Source organism: Equus caballus, chromosome 23 (genome assembly GCF_041296265.1).
Source record: "Equus caballus isolate H_3958 breed thoroughbred chromosome 23, TB-T2T, whole genome shotgun sequence".
Classification (NCBI taxonomy): domain Eukaryota; kingdom Metazoa; phylum Chordata; class Mammalia; order Perissodactyla; family Equidae; genus Equus; species Equus caballus.
The window spans coordinates 25,891,346-25,914,179 of NC_091706.1; the positions used below are offsets into that span (position 1 = coordinate 25,891,346).

General features: G+C 39.5%; 1 long non-coding RNA gene across 1 annotated transcript in view; it reads right to left on the reverse strand.

Annotated features, from left to right (window-relative positions):
- Positions 1-830: 830 nt before the first annotated feature.
- LOC138920303 (uncharacterized) overlaps positions 831-22,834 on the reverse strand; it is a 73,172-nt gene continuing 51,168 nt past the window's right edge. Inside the window, exons 4-5 of the long non-coding RNA XR_011431211.1 lie at positions 19,066-19,239; positions 831-4,344 (exon numbers count right to left, since the gene is read on the reverse strand). This is a non-coding gene — a long non-coding RNA (uncharacterized lncRNA). The remainder of the gene's footprint in view (positions 4,345-19,065; positions 19,240-22,834) is intronic.

The window sequence follows — 22,834 nt, forward strand, 5'->3', positions numbered from 1 at the left end:
GAGCATAGCCGTAGATGGAGACAAGTTAATTTTTATTCTGAACTCTGAAGTGATAGTTTCCTGTCATTGTCTGAATAATATTTTCACCTCTTAAACACTTCTGGGTATCATGCTCTACAGAAAAGCCAAAACGGAACAAACTATCACACAGCACACACACACACACACACACACACACATTGAGATCAAGAGGGAAAGAAAGAGAATAAAGATCCCAACAAAACTTAAAAGAAAAATAGAAACTACTGAATCTGTTGGGTTAGCTCTATTACAAAACTGAACATAAATTGTTAGACACACAAAACGAAGAGAAAATCTTAATCTGTGCAGCAGGTAACTTACTGAATTATGATTTTTGACTTACATGCACTACTAGGAAAAAATCAGGAAGGCTGCGTGCTCTTTGTATTTTTCCTTTTTTCATGTCAAGACCTTTGATTCAGGGGCATTTGGAAAATAAGAAGATATTTGAGGACAAACTCTTTTCTAGGCTTGGTAAAAAAAAGCCTAAATCTATGGAAGACATTGTGCCAGGAGACGCAGAGAGAGGCAGTGCTCTTCTGGGGTGAGTGGAGGGGAGAAAAGAGTGATGAAAGCCAGACGGTAAAGAGAGAGGAGAAGGGAAGGAAAGGGAGGAGACAGGAGGTGGGACGGAGGAGGAAGGAACGGAGAAGATGCTGCCTTTGTGGTTCTCTACTTTCTTTTGAGCAGCTCCAGTTAATCAAGATCAAAACATGTTCTGTTTTGAACTATATACACACTATATATGTAATTTTAATTTTCATTTTCTAGTAGCCATACTGAAAAAAAGGAAGATGAAACGGGTGAAATTAATTTTAATAAGATATTTTATTGAACCCAAAATATTATCACTTCAACATGTAATCAATACAAAAATTAGCAATTGGATATGTGATATTATTTTTGTCACACTAAGTATTCAGTATCAAGTGTGTAAGTGTAACCTACACAAGATTTCAATTCAAACTAGCCACCTTTCAGAACCACATCTGACTAGTGGTTATTTTATTGGACCACATAGCTCTTTGTAATAGATATCTGAATTTTTAACTCTTAAAATTACCCTAAAGATTATTCTTAATCTAATTATCGCACTTTAAAAGTGAAATAAAGGGGCTGGCCCAGTGGCACAGTGGTTAAGTTTGCATGCTCCGCTTCGGCAGCCTGGGATTCACCAGTTCAGATCCGCGGTGCAGACCTACTCACTGCTTATCAAGCCATCCTATGGCAGGCGTCCCACATATAAAGTAAAGGAAGATAGGCATGGGTGTTAGCTCAGGGCCAATCTTCCTCAGCAAAAAAAGAGGAGGATTGGCAGCAGATGTTAGCTCAGGGCTAATCTTCCTCAAAAAAAAAAAAAATACTTAGGTTCAGCAATTAGTCCAAGGAGATGAAGCAAGATAGCTTAAATCCGAGAGTCTGGGGCTACTACTACACAAGTCTATTCAACCCTGGAGTATGCCATGTTTGCTTCTCTTTTGCATAAATGCTGCTAATTCCCTATCAAATATCCCTTCTCCTCTTCTTTTTAATAACTAAACTGTAATATTGGGGAGGGGAGAAGTAATATGCTCAGGATAAATCTACATTTCTCAGCTTCTCTCGTGTGTAAGGCTGCTCATGAGACAGTTCTGGCCAATGAGTTAAAAGCAGAAATATGAAGGCAATTTCAGAGTAAGAGTCACTTTTCTGAAATAATGCCTCATCTCTTGTTCGTTATCGTTTTCTCGTTATAGAATGCAGTTATGAGACTAGAGGTGAGGCTGCCATCTTATGACACTGAGATGACCACGGGCCTGAAAGCCACACTCTACAGGTGATGGATGAGAAAGATGGAAGGAGAGTGTTGATGACACGGAGCTGGTGTGCCAGCCATAAACCCTATGCTATCGAACTTCATATTATCCAAGTATAAACCCTTGTTTGGCACTTACATGCCATACACGTAATTCTTGACTGATATTTTCATTTCAAACATCGTTATTTCAAGATCAGTAGACTTTTACAGTAAAAATTTCAACCAAATACTGATCATTCTCTGAAGGCTAATATTTGTTAGTAAATACGCCAAATATAGGAACAAAAAATAAGAGAAAGATATTATTTTCCCTTTGTAATATACAGAGGTCTCGAAAAGAATTTTTTTAATCCTCTATATTGCTGTAAAGTTTATTAGAACAAAATATGTTTATATCATAGCCGTGGTACAACCCCATGTTCACGGACGTTAATGCTTATTAAAATAGAGAAGGAGCTGTCTTCTGGAATGATGACTGATGGTGTACTAGGAGTGATGTTATCTTGGTTCTTTTCATGGTTCTGTCACAAACAAGTTGTCTTTGGGCAATTCAGGTGTAAGTCAATTTCCTCATCTGTAAACCACAGAGTAAGGTAGCAGCACCCTGAGCTCCTGTGCAGCTTTAGCGTTCTGCGCATCGATAGCGGCATTTCTTCCAGGAGACAGGATTCACAGGCTGATTCCCTCCATGTTTGGCCTTTGGGGCTGTGCTAGTTTAAATTGTTAGCTGAAATTTTTGGCAGTGATAACTCTTAAACATCCACCATTTGCAACTCTGACAGTATTCCTTCTGCTACGGAACCTACCCTTTTAGAAGACTCAACTTATTCAGTATTGCATTAAGCACCTTCACAAAATTTCAAACGAAAAGGATTTCAAGGAAGTCAGATTTAGTACCTATTTTCTCTTTCAGAGGTTCTGGGAAATTATTTTTAGTGAGCTAAGAAAACAGGGACTATTCATACAATTTAACATACTCCGTGTGTGTGTGTTTTAAAATATTAGAATCATTTCTTTAGTTCTATTTACTATTAGGCATTATTGAAAATTCTGCTTCTTTTCATTTGCTCTTAAAAAACCCCCAAAGAGTCTTTTTCCAATTTTAAAAACTCTTGGCTAAATACTGGTGCTATTTTCAACTTAGAGTAACTGGCAACCTCACATTTTGTAAAGTTCAAGAAGAGCAGAAACTCAGCTTCCGAATATGCTGCTCTGTCAGCCAGTTAGGATGAACAGGAAGCAGACAAGGGAAGACAAATTTCTGGAAGCCAAACCTTCCTTTCCTGTGAAGAGCAGACTCAAATGAGACTGGTTTTCAAGTCTCCTGTTTCAGATGATCATGTTGATGGGAGGGTGGGACCCACTTCTATTCATTCTTTTTCCATCCGGGTCATTTATTACACTTCTCCTTAAACCTTCTATTGTACTTAACATTATTTTTAAAGCTATTGCTATCAAAAAACATGTATTTTACCTCACAATATGCCTGCAAACCATGATTCCAAGGAGGCAGAGTTGCCTAATGGTTAAGAGTGGAAGGATAATGGAAAACCAGATCTGTCACAATTAAAGAAATCACTCACTCTTTCCTAACCCTCAGTTTCCTATTTTCCACTGAAAAATGGGGATAATTATAGTCTCATATAGGATGATTGTGATGACTCTGTACGACAATAACATGTAGAACATTCAGTTACTCTTGGTCATGGTCAGTATTCAATAACTGATAAATGTATGTCAGTATCATTATTAGCTTTATCATTATTGTTTGAAGCAGTAATAATATTTCTTAACATAGTTTTCCTTGGTGATACCATTAAATACTTCTCTGCTATTACGCAGAGGAAGTAGATTTCTAGAGTCACCCCAATACATTTAATTTTAGTGAGTTTTTTCCCCCCTTTTTGGCTTCCTGAAATAGTCCATGCAGGATTCTTGAGAGTGTGGACAAGGTTGTGTTCATCATCGTATGTTCAATGTCCAGTGCAGAGCCTCATGAATAAACGTTCATGGAACAAATCCCTTTTGGGTGAGAAGCAATAGAAATGCTTTCTGGTGGCAACCCTCTGCATTTTTACTCTATTTCATAAAAAACTATCTGTTGATCCTAAAGTAACAAAATGTTAAATGGGACTCTTTCATTGTCTTATAACTGACGCAAAATCTCCAAACCGAGAATAACACATACTAAGTACCTCCTCATTCGCAAGAGAACAACGATCTTAAAAACATCCTTGGAGTTCTTATTAAAAGTAACAAATCTGATACTGTGACCATTACTGCCCGTCTTCTCCAAGCCTCTGTAAGAGACCGTACAGAGAATCTGAGAGAACGTTAAAGGCTTGAGTCAGAGTACCAGGGCACATGCACTTCCAGGAGGAGGGTCCACACCTCCCAATAAGCCGAGGGAGAGGTCTGCAAGGGACTTACTTGCAGCGACTGATGTTTGCTAGAAGGTGAAATGGGCATCTCATTCCCTGATAGGTGTCTGCTTAAACAGTGGACCTTCTGTGCCTTCCTCTGCCCTATGAGAGAGAGAAAGAGGAAAAAAATAGAGATAAACTGTAGGGCGAAGTGAAAGAGGAGAGCAGCAGGCTCCATTATCACCTTCTGACAAGACAAGGCATAGGAGTTTCCCATGAACCAAACGGGCCCCTAGAAAGTGACCCACCTTGAGCCATCTGCTGATGCCCCACTCAGGAGGGCTCCAACTGTAAAAATTGAGAGTGGGGAGTTTCTCAGTGACCTGGAGCTGAAGAGGGTGTCTGAGGAGGACAGCTGGAGAACATAGTCACAACAGGTCCTGTGAAGGAAGTGACCATTCTGAGGAACCCACCTCTGGCAGCTGCCCCTGCCAGAGAAAGCAGCCCTGGGATGCTGCCCCAAGGGGAGCACCAAGTAGTGAAAGACTGGCTCTTTGCTTGAATCCTCCTGATCTAACCCCTCTTTCAGAGGGGCGGGCAGAAAGAAAAGAAGAGGCAGAAAGCCAAAGGGCAGGGAAGAGAAAAGGCTTGAATTGGCTGTAAGATGGAGGTTTTAAGACTGGACTGGAGTTTTTTCATACTTCAGTATAAAACGATGAGACTTAACCAAGGATCCCTGGCTCCTTATGGAACACGCTCGATGTTATCAAGGGCTGTGGAAAGTTCGTTCAAAAAGAGCAAGCACGAAGGCAGTGATGGAAGGAAAAATGAATCTCTTTCCTATGTACCCTTGTGTAGAAAAGGCTGTGCATTGCACCATTTACATTCACAACCCTGTGAAGTAGCTAGGTGGGTAGGCAGGCCAGTCAATGGTCGCTGTGAAATGCACCCCCTATCTTTACAAAGTGAGTTAGCACAAGTGGGGATTCTGAAGCAGAACCTCTGATGGTGCCGAGTTCTCTTTGCACTGCGCTGCCCTGCCTCCTCTGTAAGAGCTTCGCGTCTATCGCACTTTGAAATTAACGAAGCGCTTGGGTGAACCACTGCCTTGCCAGGAATGTTTAGTCTGAACAAAATTCTGTTTAACAAGGTGTCAAAACACCCATTAAAGATGTTTCTAAGAGCATTATCTTCACACCGCAGGGAGTTGACGCGATGTAGAGAAAATACAGGATTGGGAATCCGGAGGAGGCAAGCATCCCGGCCACAGCTCAAGGAGAAGCCCTGCAAGAGGGCCATGGCCTTCGGAGTCAGATCGAGATCCAAATTCTGGCTCTGTTATTTAGCAGCTGTGTGACCTAAGGCACAACTGTTAACCTCTTTAATCCTTGGTTTCTCCAGGCATACGATGGGGAAATGGCACCTACCTTATAGGACTGCTGGGAGGAAGAATGAGATGAGAGGAAAGTGACTGGAACAGAACCCAATAAATGTCCAATAAGGCATGAGTTTTATCAAATCCTCATCAGTACATTTTCTGCTCTGCCGAACTAAGAGAACTCTTGTGATGATGAAATACAGCAATACATACGAGAAAACTTTTTAAAGCGAAAGTTATTTTAAAATATTTATTTTTCTTGTTCTCTTCCTGGGAGGTATCTCTCTTTGAACTACAGGGACACAGGGTGAAGATGAAATGGGGAAATTCCTTCTCCTCTTCTTAGAAAACAAATTCTAATCTCTCAGAACCAATTTGCTTTGTATTTCCTAGGCTACAGTTACTTTTATTAGTATTTATATATAGATATCATTTCTTCTCAATTTTAAAAGACATGCATATTCATTGCAGAAAATGTGGGAAATATTACAAAGTATTTCCTTTCAGTTTTTTTCTAGATAAGAATATTTTTAAGAATTGGGCTTATGTGCGTATACAGTTTTGCATCCTGCTTTTTGAAAGTTAAGCATATGTAATAGGACTTTTTGATTAGGATCATTTGAAACTTGGTTGAGTATCTGAGCCAGTAAAAAATAAAAAGCAGAACTGTAATTCATTAACCAGAAATAGAGAAGGTGAAGACAGTTCTTGAAAGGTGTTTATTATTGTGAATTATACAAACTCACAGAAGAAAATGCAAAACGTATGTGTACAATTTATAGAAATATAAGAAGCCAAACACCCTCTGTACCTGTCTCACAGATTTGGGAATAAAACATCTTTAACTCTTTCGAAGGCCACTTAGATATTTTCTCCCCACTACACCCTTCTTCTGTACAATCCCCCAAGAAGTAACCTCCGGCCTCAAGAATGAGACTCAAAATGTTTAATAAGTATGTGGCATGTCATTTGTCACTGCCAAGGGTGGTTTCTCTCCATCCAGGGTCTCAGAGGCCAGAGGCACCAGGATGTAGGAGCAACCTCCCTGCCACTTTTCCTGTATTTTGGTTTTGCCACATCATTTATTTAAACTTCATATTTAATTGAATTAGCAATCTTTTCTCTATTGCCTCTGTTTCTTTAGGAATAGCTAGAAATGCTTTCTCCACAGCTAGGTTATAAAGGAATTCACTGATGTTTTCTTGTAGTACTTGTATGATTTCATTCTCTATGTTTAGATCTCTGATTGATTCACAGTGCATGCTGGTATATGCTGCAAGATGTGGATAGAATTTTCTTTCTTCTCAACCATTTGAGACGACACTCTTATTATAAATTAAATAGCTTGGGTCCATTTCTATATCTCCTTTTATGTTCGTTATTATGTTTGTCTATTCATACACCAATACCATTCTGTTTTAATGATAGGGACTTTATACTATGTTTTAATATCTGGTGGAGCTAATTTCCCTTATTGTTCTTTGTGACAGCTTTTCCAAGTGATTTTTAAAGTTTACTTTCCATCTGAACTTTATAATCAAGTTTTCTAACTACAAAACAAAACCAAGTGAAAAAAGCAATACACGTTTGTGTTTTATTGAGATTGTGTTAAATTCATATATTAACTTGGGGAGAACTAACTTCTTTGTAATGGTGAGATGCCAACTAAGAGCAAGATAAATCTTTCCATTTATTCAAAGCTTGTTTTGTGTCTTTCAAAGATGTTTTGAAGTTTATGTCTTACAGATTTTATCTATTTCATGTTAACTTTATTACTTAGAATTGTGACTATTATTCAACAGGATTTTTCTTCTGTTATATCTTCTAAAGGGTTATAGTTTATCCATAGTAAGGCTAATGATTTTTTATTAATTTTACAGTATACTACTTAGTGATTTGTTTATTGTGTCTGTTAATTTTGTCATTTATTCTCATGGATTTTCTAGGTATACTGTCATCTCATGTACAAATAGAGATAATTTTACTTCTTTTCCAATTCTCACACCTCTAATTTTTTATACAGTAGTAAAGATAGTCAGTATCCTTGCCTTTTTCTTGATCTTAAGAAAATATTTCTAGTATTTCCCTATTAAATTAGATGCTGGCTTTAGAATGAATAAAGTTAGCTCACACACACATATGCACACACAAATCTGTATACCAATCTTAGATGTGCATATATGCAAAATTTTTAAATAAAATATTAACCAATGGAATTCAACAATACATTCAACACGTGTATTTTTCTATAAACCAGGAATGGTTCAAATACAGAAAATCCTATGATATATTTACCATACTTATAGCTTAAAGAAAATGGTCATATGATTAGTTCTCTAGATGCTGACAATAAGTTCAATAAAATTCGACCATAATTCCTGATAAAATGACTCAATAAAAATAGGAATTTATGAATACTATCATAATGTGATTAATCTATCTATATCTATAGTTATATTCACAGATAGATATAGATATATAGAGAAATAGGAAAATAGAGCTCAGCTCTAAATGGGGAAATACTAGTTCTCAATGGGGAAATACCACAGACATTTCCTTGAAGTCAAGAATTATTGTTTAACATTGTGTTAGAAATACAGCCAATGCAATCAGATGGGGGGTTATGATATTATTTAAGCCTAAGTAGCTTGAATTTATGGAAATATGAGCAATTATGACTGTTTCATCTGTGGGTTGGTTACAGGTTGGATGATACCATGTGAGTAGTAGTAGAATGGGGATGGATTTATTGTGAAACAAAGGAATGTTTCTACCTTCCACAGATTAGAAGAACAATTCATTCCAGGATCTAAATCACCCAAGGAGCTTATATATATCTGCTGTCGAGTGAATGTTTGTGTCCCTCCAAAATTCATGCTGAAAACTACACCTTAATGTGACAGTAATAAGAGGTGAGCCTTTGGAAGCTGATTAGGTCATGAAGGCAGAGCCCTATGAATAAGATTAGTGCCTTTCTACAACAGACCCTAGAGAGCTCCCTTGCCCTTTCCGCCATGTGAAGACACAGTGAAAAGATAGCTTTTATGAACCAGAAAGTGGGCTTTCACAACATGCCAAATCTGCCAGCACCTTGATCTTGGACTTCTCAGCCACAAAAACCGTGAAAAATAAATTTATGTTCCTATAAGCCATCCAGTCTATAGTTTTTTGTTATAGCAACTCAAATGGACTAAGATAGAAATTGGTACCAACAAGTGGGATGTTGCTATAACAAATACCTAAAAAATGTAGAAGTGATTTTGGAACTAGGGTAATGGGTGGAGGCTGGAAAAGTTTTGATGAGTCTGCTAGAAAGATCCTACATGGCTCTTAACAGAACTTTAAAGACAATGAGCTGTAGAGGAAGCATCAATCTTCTTACAGAATACCTAGGTAATCCTGAACAGAACGTTGGTAGACGTAAGGATCACAAGGCTAAACTGGTGAGGTCTCAGATAGCGATGAGGAACATGTTATTGGAAACTGCAGGAAAGGTGATCCTCGTTATAAAGTGGCAAACAACTTGGCTGAACTGGGTTTGTGTTCTAGTGTTTTAAAAAAGGTCGAACTTGGGAGTGACGAAATTGGATATTTAGCTTAAGCTATTTCTAAGCAAAGTGTTAAAGGTGTGGCTTGGCTCCTCCTGACTGCTTACAGTAAAATACAAGAAGAGAGAAATGACTTAAGGATGGAATTTTAAGCAAAAAGCAAGCAGAACTTAAATATTTGAAAAATTCTCAGCCTCTTCATATGGTAAAAAATGAAAAAGTATGGTGCGAAGACAACATTAGGGGTGTGGCCAAGTGACCATTTGATAAGGAGGTTAGTGTAATCAGCCATCTCAACAGAAGCTAGGAACCATTCTCTAAGATAATAGAAGAATAACCCCAAAGGCAATTCAGAGACGATCAGAACTATCTCCTTGGTTTCAAAAGTGGAAGACCATGGCTTAGTTTTCAACAATCCAGTTGACCCCCATCCAAAGCCATGGGGGCAAGGCTACCTGGCACCTTGAGGGGCCCAGCTCCTGGATGGGTAAAGCTGTGGAAGCAGAACCACTACCCCAGTGGGTCCAAAAGGTAAGACCTGTACCACCATGGGCCTGTAGGGCAGAGCATGGAGTCAAAAAGAATTTTTTTTGAGCCTTAAGATCTCATGGAATTTGCCTTTTAGTTTGGACTTACTTGGGATCAATTATTCCTTTCTTCTTTCCTATTCCTCTCTTTTGGAATGGAAATTTCTACCCTATGCCTGTCCCACCACTGTATTTTGGCAGCTCATAACTTATATGATAGTTTCATAGGTTCACAGCTGGAGAACAATTTGCCTCAGGACAGATCATACCTTGAATCTCATCCATATCTAATTTAGATGAGATTTTGGATTTTAGACTTTAGTTGATAGAGAACAAGTTAAGACTTTTAGGGTTTTGGGGATGTAATGAATGTATTTGCATGTGAGAAGGATAGGAATTTAGGGGACTAAGGGTGGAATGCTATAGGTTGAATGTTTGTGTCTTCCCAAAATTCATAAGCTGAAACCTAACCCCTAAAGTGATGGTATTAGGAGATGGAGCATTTGGGAGGCGATTGGGTCATGAGTGTAGAGCCCTTATAAATGAGATTCTATAAGAGAGACCCTGGAGAGCTCTGTCATCTCTACTGAATTGTAAGGACACAGCAAAAAGACAGCCGTCTATGAACCAGGAAGCCAGTCCTCACAAGACACCAAATCTGCCAGCACCTTGATCTTAAACTTCTCAGCCTCCAGAACTGTGAGAAATAACATTTTGTTTTTATAAGCCACACAGTCTATGCTATTGTTATAGCAGCCCCTAACAGAATAAGATAATGTCTATATATCATATGTCTCATATCTGCAAGTACAGATTTCCAGACCTGATCACTGAAGAAGTAGGTCTGAGAGGCTACCTTGGAAGACCTATTCTTACTGTATATTTCAATGGGCAGGCATGGTTTTAAATACCATTATGCTACAAAGCTGTACTTATTTGATTGATTGTTTGTTTATTTCCCACCTCGTTTCAGAATCAATTTAAGGTGGCTTACTGGAACACATAAAACATAGCAAGATCAATTTAAAGTAAACTTAAAGAGAGTGAGAGAGAATTAAAACTATGAAGTGAAATGTTGGCATAGATGAAGCTAATACAAACATGTCTACACCAGTGAACTAGAAGTACCAGGGTTATTTGCAGAGGTTGGGACACAAAGCCAATCCTCAGGTGTTGTGTGGAATAAATTGCATGGCACTCTCTCTCTCTACAACTTGTAGTGTTTGCACGTGCATAAAATGGTTTAAAATAAAAACCAAGAGGGGGCATAAAGGTTTATCACAGTCTGAGAAGTGCGTGTGTGAAAGACTGGAGGAAATCCCCAAACCTTGGTTGTTAGACAGAGGTCTGGAGCCTGGATCGTGGGCATAACACCTTAGATTTTTATATATTGAATGTTTTAATGTGGGTCAGCAGGGTCAACTATTTTATCTCCAGGGTCTGTATCTATGAAGCTTTATTTATTATCTGTGCCCTATGGATACTATACAGAATTTAAAGAAGGTTAAATGACAACAAGCACACAGACGCATGTGTGTATATATACACTTAGAACACAACAATTAATATACCGATGGGAAAAGCAATCAGAAATCATTAAAGCAGGGGGGCCAGCCTGGTGGCATAGTGGTTCAGTTCTTGCACTCTACTTTGGTGGCCTGGGGTTTGCAGATTCGGATTCCAGGTGTGGACCTAGCACTGCTTGTCAAGCCACGATGTGGCATCATCCCACGTAAAATAGAGGAAGATTGGCAACAGATGTTAGCTCAGGGCCAATCTTCCTCACACACACAAAAAACAAATCATTAACGTAGGGAAAGCCAGAAAAATCTGCTAGATATTCTTCATACAGTTTTGACTGCAATTGATTATTAGGTTAGGTTTTCATTGGCTAGCCACTAAAGACAAAAGAGAAACGCGATAGAGATTGTTCTTCTCTGATAAAAAGAATCTCGAATGTCTTTAGGAAAGAGATTTTTTTTTTTCTGCTATTAAATCCTAAGAGGAATTTATCAAATGGAGTAATCCATGAACAATATGGCGGCATAGTCCTATAGCCTTTGCCACCCTCCAACATATTAGGAGACTGGCTTTTATCACACTGGTTTCTAGTTGGGCCTTTAGTTAGTTCATTGCATGTTTCTTCTTATTTAGATAAGAGCTCTGTGAGAATCAGAATATGTCTGTTCATCTTCCTGATGTTGCACTTTTCTTGATATAGTGTCACTAATAAATGCTTATCAAATGAATGAATGGATAATGAGTGAATAAATGAACAAGCAATGCTTTCTGTGTCCAGCCAATTGCACCTTTCAGCCCTTACCCAAAGAACTGGGCTTGGGGGCGTTATTGAACAGCTCATTTATTTACCAAGCCTTTATTGAGCACCTATTGTAAGGCAGGCACTATTTATACTACTAGGATGTGGACAGTAAATGAAAGAAGTTTAAAAAGTCCTTCATTCATAGTGCTTATATTCTAAGATGGGTTGGGGAATACGTAAATGATTAAAAAAATCTAACAGGTTAGGTTGCAAGAAGTGCTCTGGGCAAGAAAAAACTGACAATGCAGAAAAGAGGAATAAGAAGCTCTGGGCTCTGTGGAAGTGTGTGTGTGTGTGTGTGTGTGTGTGTGTGTGTGTGGAGATAGAGAGAGAGAGAGAGCCATGTGGAATAGAATCCAGGACAAAAGGCATTACTTAGGGATCCTGGCTTCTTATGGAGACTGATCTACATAGGAATAAAAACATAATGAGTTAGCTCTAATTTTTCCAAGGCAGGTAATAGTATTGATGGAAAGAGGTTTAACTTATATCTAGAAACAGAGGATTATGGGTATTTCTTACTTTGATGACCAGAGAGACTTTGCGTATATTCAAATCATACCAAGCTGGTTAAGTGCACACATTCTGGAGAGCAGGCTGGAAAGAGTGGCTAGGGTGAAAGCTAAGAGGAAGAAGAAATTCTTGGGCACATGTGGACTCCTTGCAGCTCTGTAACAGTCATCTTTTTCAGGAAAGAACTTGAGAATTAATTTCCAATTGGAAGTCTAAGTGTAATTTAGGTAGGCAAAAAGTAATTTCCTGGGTTGGATGTGGGCCAGGGCATTGGAATTAACACCTCATCTCTTACAAAAATTGCCAGGGGATCCTTACTAATCACAAGCAAGGCTGGCCTCAGATTTACAGCTCCAGTGTAGGCTGATATCTTCAGAGAGCAGAGCCACTTAGCAGTCTGAACAAACTCCAGGTGATGAATGACACCTAAATGCCACTTACTGATTTACATGCACTCTGTGCTCCCAACAGCCCCTGTATTTTTCCTAGAGAGCTCCTGTGCCTAAGGACCACCAAGACTTTGCTCTGTCAACTAATACAAGATCAGATCAACTGATACGAAAAGACCTATGCAGCTGAGAAAACTAAAAAATAAAAATAAGTCCAGCAATTCTTGCCGAGGTGATTATTATTTTTAAGCAGGTAAATACATCAATTTGAATATTGCAAAAATAACACAGGTGGTGAACACTGAATTATGAATTCCAGACTGAATTTCATCTCTCCAACTATGAAACTATTTAAAATCCAGCAAGTCACTTCACCTCTTGGAGCCTGAGCACCCTTGTCCATATTCACCAAGGATGAAATCCAAGCAACTTCCTTGTCCTAAAAAACCACCACCTGATTTATCACCTGATGGTCTCTCTAACTTTACAATCTGTCCCTATTCCCCTCTTCCTGTGATCCCAGCCGCATTGGCCTTCTTTCTGTTCTGGAAATCTGCCACACTTGTATGGAATCAAGCACTCACTTTTCTTGCCATGTGGAACTCTTTCTTGTATATCTTTCTCACCAATCTATTCCCAGGATTTAGGACAGTATCTAGTGGAGAGCAGATCCTTAGCAAATATGGCTGAATAGAGGAGACTGGACTCCCTGATGTCTTGGGCCAGCCCAGCTCCAGGAGTCTGGGGGCTCACACATCTCTAACTTGGATAATTCTTAGCTCCAGGCAATACCATGGAGCTAGGGAAGTTGTTTTTAGTTCTTTCCCCACCTGTCTCCACCCCCCACCTACTCTAGATGTAACCTCTTTCTCCCGGAGGCACTGTTCTCAGTCACACAGAATGGAAGATTATGGGGTGAGGGTAACATGAGATGGAATGAATTAAAACACCTAAAACAGTGCCTAGCTCGTTGTAAGCACTCAATTCCTCATTTCTCTCGACTTAGCAATGGTGACATTTGACATAAATTTTAAGTAAAATGTAGAGTAGTTGAGTATGTTTTCATAAAATAAGAGCGAAAACTTTATGATAACTTTCAAAATAATGAATTTCTAATAGATGATTTTCAAATGCTGTACATTTCTCATGATAGTATGGGGAAAATAGCGCTTGAGGAAGAATGAATGGGGTTGAGAATAAGGGACAGGACATAAGGGTGGTAGGGTATTAACTGACTGGGGGATGGGGTAGGACCCATGAATCCCTGAAATTCAAGGCAAGAATGTGACTGGTCATAGTGGTGGGAAGGGTGGCAGAGCAACAATGGGAATATGGAAGACAGGCAGGTGATTGCTTCTTGCCAAATGGAGCAGTCAAGGAAAGGTCTCGAACTGGCAGCCCAGAGGGTCAGATTTGGCAACGGTTGTATTTGGTGTGACTCATATGGAGTTAAAAACAAAAATTGAATTACCTCTAGTCAAGGCACATCATTTTATCAAGATCCCCTCCACCACCTTTTCACTGACTTCCATTATTTATTGTGCCTGAAGTTAGTTCCGATTGTAACTATGTGGTTTGAGAGTGGTGCAATGGCAAGCCAGCAAGAGCAAAAGTCTTACAGTCGGGCACCTCTGAAGGCTGGAGATGTCAAAGGAGTGAGATAAGACAACAACAGCCACTGTTTCCATTAATGAGATTTCTGGAGCAATGCTGTCTTTTTAAGCAGTTGGTCTGAATATCTAGCCTTACCTCTGTTCTGTCTAATGTAATGTCTAAATTTGCCTCCTTCGTCTTAAAAAGACGCTAATATCAGATGGGTTCTAACAGATTTAAAGTGAAGTCACAAGAGACATTTTGTAGGGAATAGGAAAGAAAGCAATTACATCTTTGAACCCACCTGGACAACTTCTTCAGCTAAGGGAACTTCCATATGCCTGTTTTATTGGTCGGAGGCCATCCAAGAAAACAAAGCTTACCACACTAGGTAATTCAAAAGGGTTACTTGAATCCGGGCAATTGCTTACTACAGGTTAGAAGAAATGGAAGATCAACCAAGAGAAGATGAAGGAACACAGAGATGAACAAATGCAGGATGTTGCTACCACCTGAGCACTGGAGAGTAGAGGCAGTGTGTCTGGAGCCCAGGATCCTAGGCCATAGATGGATGTTGGAACCATGCAGATCTGTGGCATGGGCTAGAAGGTGAGCCAGAGGTGTGTTGTGCTACCACCATTGTTGGATAAATGCCCGAAGCAGAGAGAAAAGAAAAGAAATCTGATGTCTATCTTCTTTCTGTTGTCCAGCCTCCAGCCAGTACTCCCCATGCCCATAAGGAGGCAGACACTAACAGAGACTGGGAAGCATAGAGCAGGCGGTGAATCCTTATGATACAGTGGAAGAACAGGAAACAGATCTGAGAGCTATCAGCTCCCACAACGGCACAAGAGAAGGCTGAAACACTGGCTCTAGTTCACCAAAGCGTAGTCTGCCCACAGTTGGCTGCTCCATCACCCCTCAGGTGTTCTCTTTTTTGTTTACTTGTTTTCATTTATAAGATGCTTTTTGTGGGTACGCTGTCAGCACAATATTGCCATCTCACTTTAAAAGTTTCCTTCTCACATAAGTGAAACCATTCAAGGCCATTCTACCTAGATAGGTAGTTTCTTTCAATGCCAATTTATTTTCATAAATATATATGCATTTGAAACCAGGGAAGAAAAGAAAAGGAACAAATTTGAGAAGAGAGTGGAGTGCTAACACAAACCAGAAATCCATTACAGTGTACTTTGCAAATACTGTAGGTAATTAAAGACTTTCAAGGGCAACTACAGTATTATTTACTTGACAGCGGAACTCTTACAGGCTATTATGTAAATACACATTGAGCACATTTTAAAAGTGCATGCTATTTACTATTCATAAGTGTTGTTAATATGTATTTCATTTAACCCTAAGGAGCCATTTCAGTCTCTTGTGTGAATTTACATTTATGAATGTTTTTATAAAATGCATACTATTTACCCAATAGGCAGCTCTGCCATAAGAAATGCTAGAGCTGATTGCCAATTTAACTTCACATGAGTTTCCATGCAATTGTTCCTGAGGTCTGCCTGCATGGCTGGGCATCCCTAAATAGCCCTTCCTTTCAGAATCCTGCAAGTCAAGACCCATGAGCTGTTTGAATGAAGGAATTTTCCAGTCTGTTTTGGTGGTTCCGGGGATTTTAGTATCACATAAAAAAGGCCAGGATATGTTTCATCTTAGAAAAATAAAGATTTCAGCACTGAAGATGGCAGTCTATAAAGTATATGTGTGCGATCACCTTTTTTGCTCTGTGCACTGATGTCAACAGCCACAAAATAAAGATGAGCGGGCTCTAGAATGAGATACTAAAAAAGTGAATTTCTTTCCTTCCTTCTTTTCTTCCTTCCCTCCTTTCTCCCTTCCTTTTCCTTTCTCCTTCCTCCCTTCCTCTCTCCCTCCCTTCTTTCCTTCTTTCTCTCCTAACAGGGTGGAATCCTTCCTGCCCCAGTCATTCTCACTGAGACACCAATATGATCCGCCCCCCCACACACACCATATGCGGAATTTACAAAGGGAATAAAGGTTCCCTGCCAATACACACACCATATGCAGAATTTACAAATGGAATCTGTTCCATGACTCCTGCACCCCTCAGCCAGATCAAAGACATTAAGAAGGATCGGAAAAAAAAATGAAAGGGAAAAAAAATTAGGAGAGAATCTCTCTAAGCTGAAAGTCCCTACTCCTTCCTTTGAGAGAAGAGTGGATGATAGCGCCACTTCCTGACCCAAAGCCTGGAGGCACACACTGGAAGCTTTGAAATTTGTCCAAATGGGAAAAACAGAGCCTTGGTGCTATTCTTCTGACCAATGAAGCTAACATAGATTGAGAACTGAGGTCTGAGTCCCATCCAGGAAATCTAGAGGGCAAGAGCAAGGCTGCTGAGCTGTTTTGGTGGCAGATTCCAGAGACTGTTGCTGTATTGAGATTGTCTTGCAGTTTTGGAATTTGTAGAACAAAGACAGGGTAGTGTATTCTACCGACCTGATGGGGGCCATGCTGCAGAGAGAGAGCAGGTATCAGGTTGTCTTGGGCTCTATTCAAGAGGCTAGAGCTATAAAACTGGATGCCTGGGGCCAAAGGAGAAACTATAATCAACTACCCACCCTACAAGTGCCTCTGGCCAAGGTCAAGGATGAGAGAGATCCCTGGTAAAAATAACCACTGAGGGGCCGGCCCCGTGGCCAAGTGGTTAAGTTCGTGTGCTTCGCTGTGGCGGCCCAGGGTTTTGCTGGTTCGGATCCTAGGCACGGACATGGAACCACTCATCAGGCCATGTTGAGGCAGTGTTCCACATGCCACAACTAGAAGGACCCACAACTAAAATATACAACTATGTACTGGGGGGATTTGGGAAGAAAAAGCAGAAAGAAAAAAAAATAGATCGGCAACAGTTGTTAGCTCAGGTGCCAATCTTCAAAAAAAAAAAAAAAAAGAACCAGTGAGGGGGACCAGCCTGGTGGCGTAGTGCTTAAGTTTGCGTGCTCTGCTTCAGCGGCCCAGGGTTGGTGGATTCAGATCCCAGATGCAGACCTACACACTGCTCATCAAGCCGTAATTTGGTGGTGTCCCACATACAAAGTAGAGGAAGACTGGCACAGATGTGAGCTCAGGGCCAATCTTCCTCACAAAAATAAAAAAAGAAAGAAAGAACCACATGACTGTGTCACATATGAGTCAACTTTAACTATCTGCCAGATCCAGGCAAAGAGAAGCCACCTAGCTGAGTAAACACCCATCCCCACACCTCTCTTCTTTCCTTTTTTGACCCTGGCAGAGAATGTATAGTAGCTAGAGAAATGAAGAAAATATGAGAGGGCAAAAATATTGAGTAGAAGTTCAAATTCTTTGTGGTAGATTGTAAAATTGGCTGCATATCCTCCCCCTTGAAATGCAATATTGCAAATCCTCTTATCAAAAGGTGTGGTCTGTTTCTCCACATCTTGAATCTAGGTTGACTTGCTCTGGCCAAGTCTGGAAGATGCATAAAGCATTTGCACATCAGGGGCTTGTCCACTCTTGCTGGTCTTGGAAATCCTGTGATCACCAACCCATGAATGAACTTGAGTCAGTCTGTTGGAGGATGAGAAATATGTATCACAGTGCCCCAGCCAATAGCCAGCCAACAACCAGATGTGCAAGTGAAGTCATTGACCACCAGCGGACGGCTGACCCATGAGTGAACTCAGCTGAGAACGTAAAAGAACCACATCACTGAACCTCGTCCAAACTGCTGATCCACAGAATTGCGGACAAGTAATGATTATAGCTTTAAGTCACCAGGTCTTGGGTCAATGATTATGCAGCAGGAGGTAACGGCTAGAGCCTCTCTCTCTCAGGCAGATTTTCAGTCTAAAGCAGGCCTGAACTGGGTAAAAAGAGAAGTTCAAAATGTTTGTGGGTCTACATATTTGAATTTCTGAATTGAGACTGTGTTATGACTTAATGTGACTGTAGGAGCATCTATTATCCTGCATGAGTTTTCGTGTACGGGCAGGGGAAAATCAGTCCCAGTGAATAACGTTCAGAGTTGCTAAAACACAAACTTAAAATTGCATTTTGATGAAAATCTACATGCAAGTTTGTTTGGTACCTTGATTACACTTTAATGAACATGTGTTACATGCCCAATATAACATATTCTGCATGACTTCAGAACTAAATGCATGGCAAGTCAGAACTTCATTAAATTGAACAACTTCATCATTCACTTACTGTTTATCATGAGGACTCAAATATGGACTTTTCTTCAAAGATACTGGAATTAAAATGGACTGTGTAATATTTGACATTAAGGCTTTCTAGCTTATTATCTGGGTACTTGGTAATAAGAGAGGTATCTCCATCTACAGCTTTTAATGTAAGGATTAGAGTAAGCCACATGGAATCGTCATTTTTATAAATCAACAATGTACAGATATTAGAAATTTTATATGGTGCAATCTAATATAATACTAACAATGCTTAGGTTGCCCAACATGAGAAAAAATAGAAAAGAAAAAGAAATGAGTGAAATTTGGCAGACATTGTTCATTTGTTGATTGGTAATCCAACACTTTCCCAGTATTTCTCCACCTCTTCCCTCTCACACTTCCTACAGAGTTTGGAAAAGAAAATTTACCTTTTCAGCCATAGTCAAGTAGAGTCATATGACATTTTTCTGACATATACAACATAAGCTGGGGCTTCTGGAAAGACATTTGTTCTCTTCATAAAAGGGGTGGATGAGGTTGGTACCATGCTGTCCATTCTCTCGTCTTCCTATCCTGGGTTTGATGCTGTAGCCGTCAGCTAACTAAAAGGTTAAAAATGCTATCAGAAGGATAGAAAGAAGCTGGGTCCATGATCGCATCATAATACCATCACTCCTGCCCTGGGCTTTCTACACCCAGACTTTTGACATGTGAGAAAAGCTGATCTATATTTACTTAAGCTATGCCTGCCTGGGTTTTCTGTAACATACAGAGGAAAAAAGTCCTAACCAATACAGTAGTAAACATTAATGTGTATGTAGACACACACAAGAAATTATCAGGGCCTGAGTAGGTAATTGGAGACAGGTTTGTGTGTCTAAACATATCACACACACATACATATATATCTTGTATATTTTATAAAGATTCTCTTTAGACCAAACCATTTTAATTTTCAGGCCACACTAGAATTTCTTCAAAATGAGAATTTGAAAAGTAAATCTCAGCTTATTAAATGCCTGTAATAGTGACACCATCCTTGATGAGACATTGAATGGCATTTTATTGGTTATTTATTAATTTGTATTAAAATACAATAAATATTATTAAAGTGGGGTTTTAAAATAATACACTTAGTTTTGAAAGCTGTCTGGAATGTCAAACATAATGCATTTTGCATTAGTTCTATATAAATTTTCATTGAAATCAAACTTTTAAATAAATCTTCCAATATCGAATGCATCATATTATCAAAGCACAAAAACCATTATATGATTATAAGAAGAACCTCAGAACTCACTGTCTTCAAATTTAATGGACTCCCAATGCTTTTCTTCCCCCTGCAAAGACTGTTTTTAAGACATTTCACAGTATTTTATACATTATAAATGGATTCCATTCTTGGCTTAGTAATTCACCTAATGGACAATGGATACAAAAAGCTGTAACTCCAGGGACATTAAATTGGTTCTAAACTCTGAAAATTACAGCTTTTACAAAAAGAAGAAAATACTAAAAACATGTCTAATGCAACACTGCATCTAATTTTCCACTACCTCCAGATTGTGTCTAAAAGCTCCTAAACTTCTTAATGACACAATATGTTAAAATTGCGTTCCTGTATATTTAGATCTCAGAAAGATCTCATCCATTTTATAACCCCAAGGAGGGCTTCCCAGCAAGAAGGGCATGTGTGTGTGTGTGTATGTGTGTGTTGGGGGGCAGAGAGAGGGAGGAACAAGTGTGAGGTGCCACATCGACCCCAGAGACTGTGAATTCACATACTGAGGTAGGAAACTAGCACCCTTGTATGGCATCCTTTCACTCATCATGGCAATTACAAATCCAAATTCCTATTTTAAGCACTGATCAATGGTATCTCAGTAAAGGAAGAGAAAGGGAACAGAAGAAAATGCTTTTCTAGACATACCTGGTGATCAACGTCAAGACTTAAGACCAGCTTCTAATCTGATGATTCTGTCATTTAGATCCTCATCCGTTCAGAGAACTTGAGCAATTCTCTCTGAAGCTAAACAACACATTCTAGCAGTGGGGGTAGTTACTACATTGAGCTTAAAAGCAAAATGCTTCACATTTTGTGAATTCACATTTGACTAGAATAAAATATGGCTAGCATCTGAATGCAGAGTCTATGAATTGGCACAGATTTTAATAATGCTTAGCATTGGGTTAGTTAGCTAAGTTCTTCTAATTTTTTTTTTTTTTTGATGAGGACGATTAGCTCTGAGCTAACTTCGTGCCCATCTTCCTCTATTTTGTATGTGGGATGCCACCACAGCATGGCTTGATGAGGGGTGTTGAGGTCCCCGCCCGGGATCCAAACCCACAAACCCTGGGCTGCCAAAGTGGAGTGCACAGACCTAACCATAATGCCACCAGGCTGGCCCCAAGTTCTTCTAATTTTAAAGAGGACACTTCCCCACTCCCTTTGACCTCTCCCTGTTGAAGAAACAAGTGAACAGAATATTATCACTGTAACATAACTCCCTCCATTGAAACCATTTATCTTTTTCTCTACCTTATTCTGGGATTAGGAAGTTTCTTTCCGGATTTCTCCCACCCTGTCACAGTTAACATAGGAACAGTATGGAGCGATGCCTGTCTTAAATGTTCCTCTGATATCTTGGGCACTTTACATGGATTAACTGTGTTTTAGAAAGTGCTGTTTCGTTCGGGTTTTCACTCACTCCATTTTAAGCGTTGATGGATCTCTGCCAAGGTTTGCACATTTTTTAGAAAATTGGTGTTTCTTTTAAATTAGTGCCTTTTGACCATCTAAGTAAATAAAAACTTCTCATTGCCTAACACCTTTTATTACTCCAAATCTGACCTATTCTAACAGAAATTTACCTCGTCCAGGTCTTTTAGCTGCCTTGACTTCAGTCCTTTGTCCTCCTTGTAATATGTGGATAGTTTTCTAATCGTTTTTTTTTTTCATGCTAAAGAAAGAAATCTTGGCAAGCTTTAATTCCCAGCTTCTCTCTTAATTTGTACCTATTCTTTCCTTAAAGGCCGCATATCACCCTCAAGTTCTCAAGGACAGCACTTGATTTTAGTGAGGAATTACATATTTTTTGTTAGAGGCTTACTCTGTTCTTCCCTTGATTTGGTCTGAGAGTTTGCCACAAATGAATTCTTCATCTTGTTTCTTAAAATTTCTTGGATATCTTTCATCATCAGCCACACTTGCCTCAGCTCCACGTTATGTGAGAGAATTGTGGTAAGCGTTTCCCACGATTTTTATAAAAAATATTTGTGTGACAATAGATCTTCGTTTCTCTTTGTTCTCTCTGTGCCCTAGTCCTGAATTCATCACCCATCATCTAACGCTTGCCTGGATTCTCTTGAGTCTAAACGTTTGAAATAATTTCACTGTCTCTCATCACCATCCAACAATGTCACAAAAATCCTGTGAATCCCAGCCCCTGCGTACCTCTAGAATCTGTTCCCTTTGCCCTCTTCCATATTAATTTATGCACCTATAATGATAACTAACACATACTGCTATTATAGCAATGTAGTAAATCTGTTTTATTTTATTCTACATTGTTTTATTTTATTGCATCAAGTCATTCTACCATTACAACAACTCTATAAAGTAGCGAATCTTACTTTCCTACTCTACAGATGAGGAAATGAAAGTACATGTATATGAGGTAATTGTTTGAGGTCCCCAAACCAAGGGAGAAATCAATGTTTAAACCCAGGCCAACTGATTCCAGAGCCTAAGCAACATGGCTCTCTTCCTGCTTGGATTACTGCCAGATGCTCCAAAGGGCTCTTCCAAACTATGGTTTCACCCTCATCCCTTTAATCTTCCACAAAGGTGCTAAGCTGACTTTCTGAAACCTAATTCTGAACAAATCATCCTTCTGCTTGAAACACCTTAGCAGCTTCCCACTGTCCATAGGCAATGCTCAGTCTTTTTGGTGTGCATATAAGGCCACCTGCAATCTGACCTAACCTCTCCCACCCACCCCGTTCATCCAACTCCTTCCACCCCAAACTGATGCTCCAGTTATTGAAAGTGCTGATGCTCCACCCTTCCGTGTCTTTCTGCCTAGAATCTGCCCTCTGCCTCTGAACTAACCTCCTTGCACACTCCTGCTCATAATGCTGCACTCCTTGTGCACGCCTGGTGATAAATGTCACCTCTGCTAGGGAGACTTCCTGAAA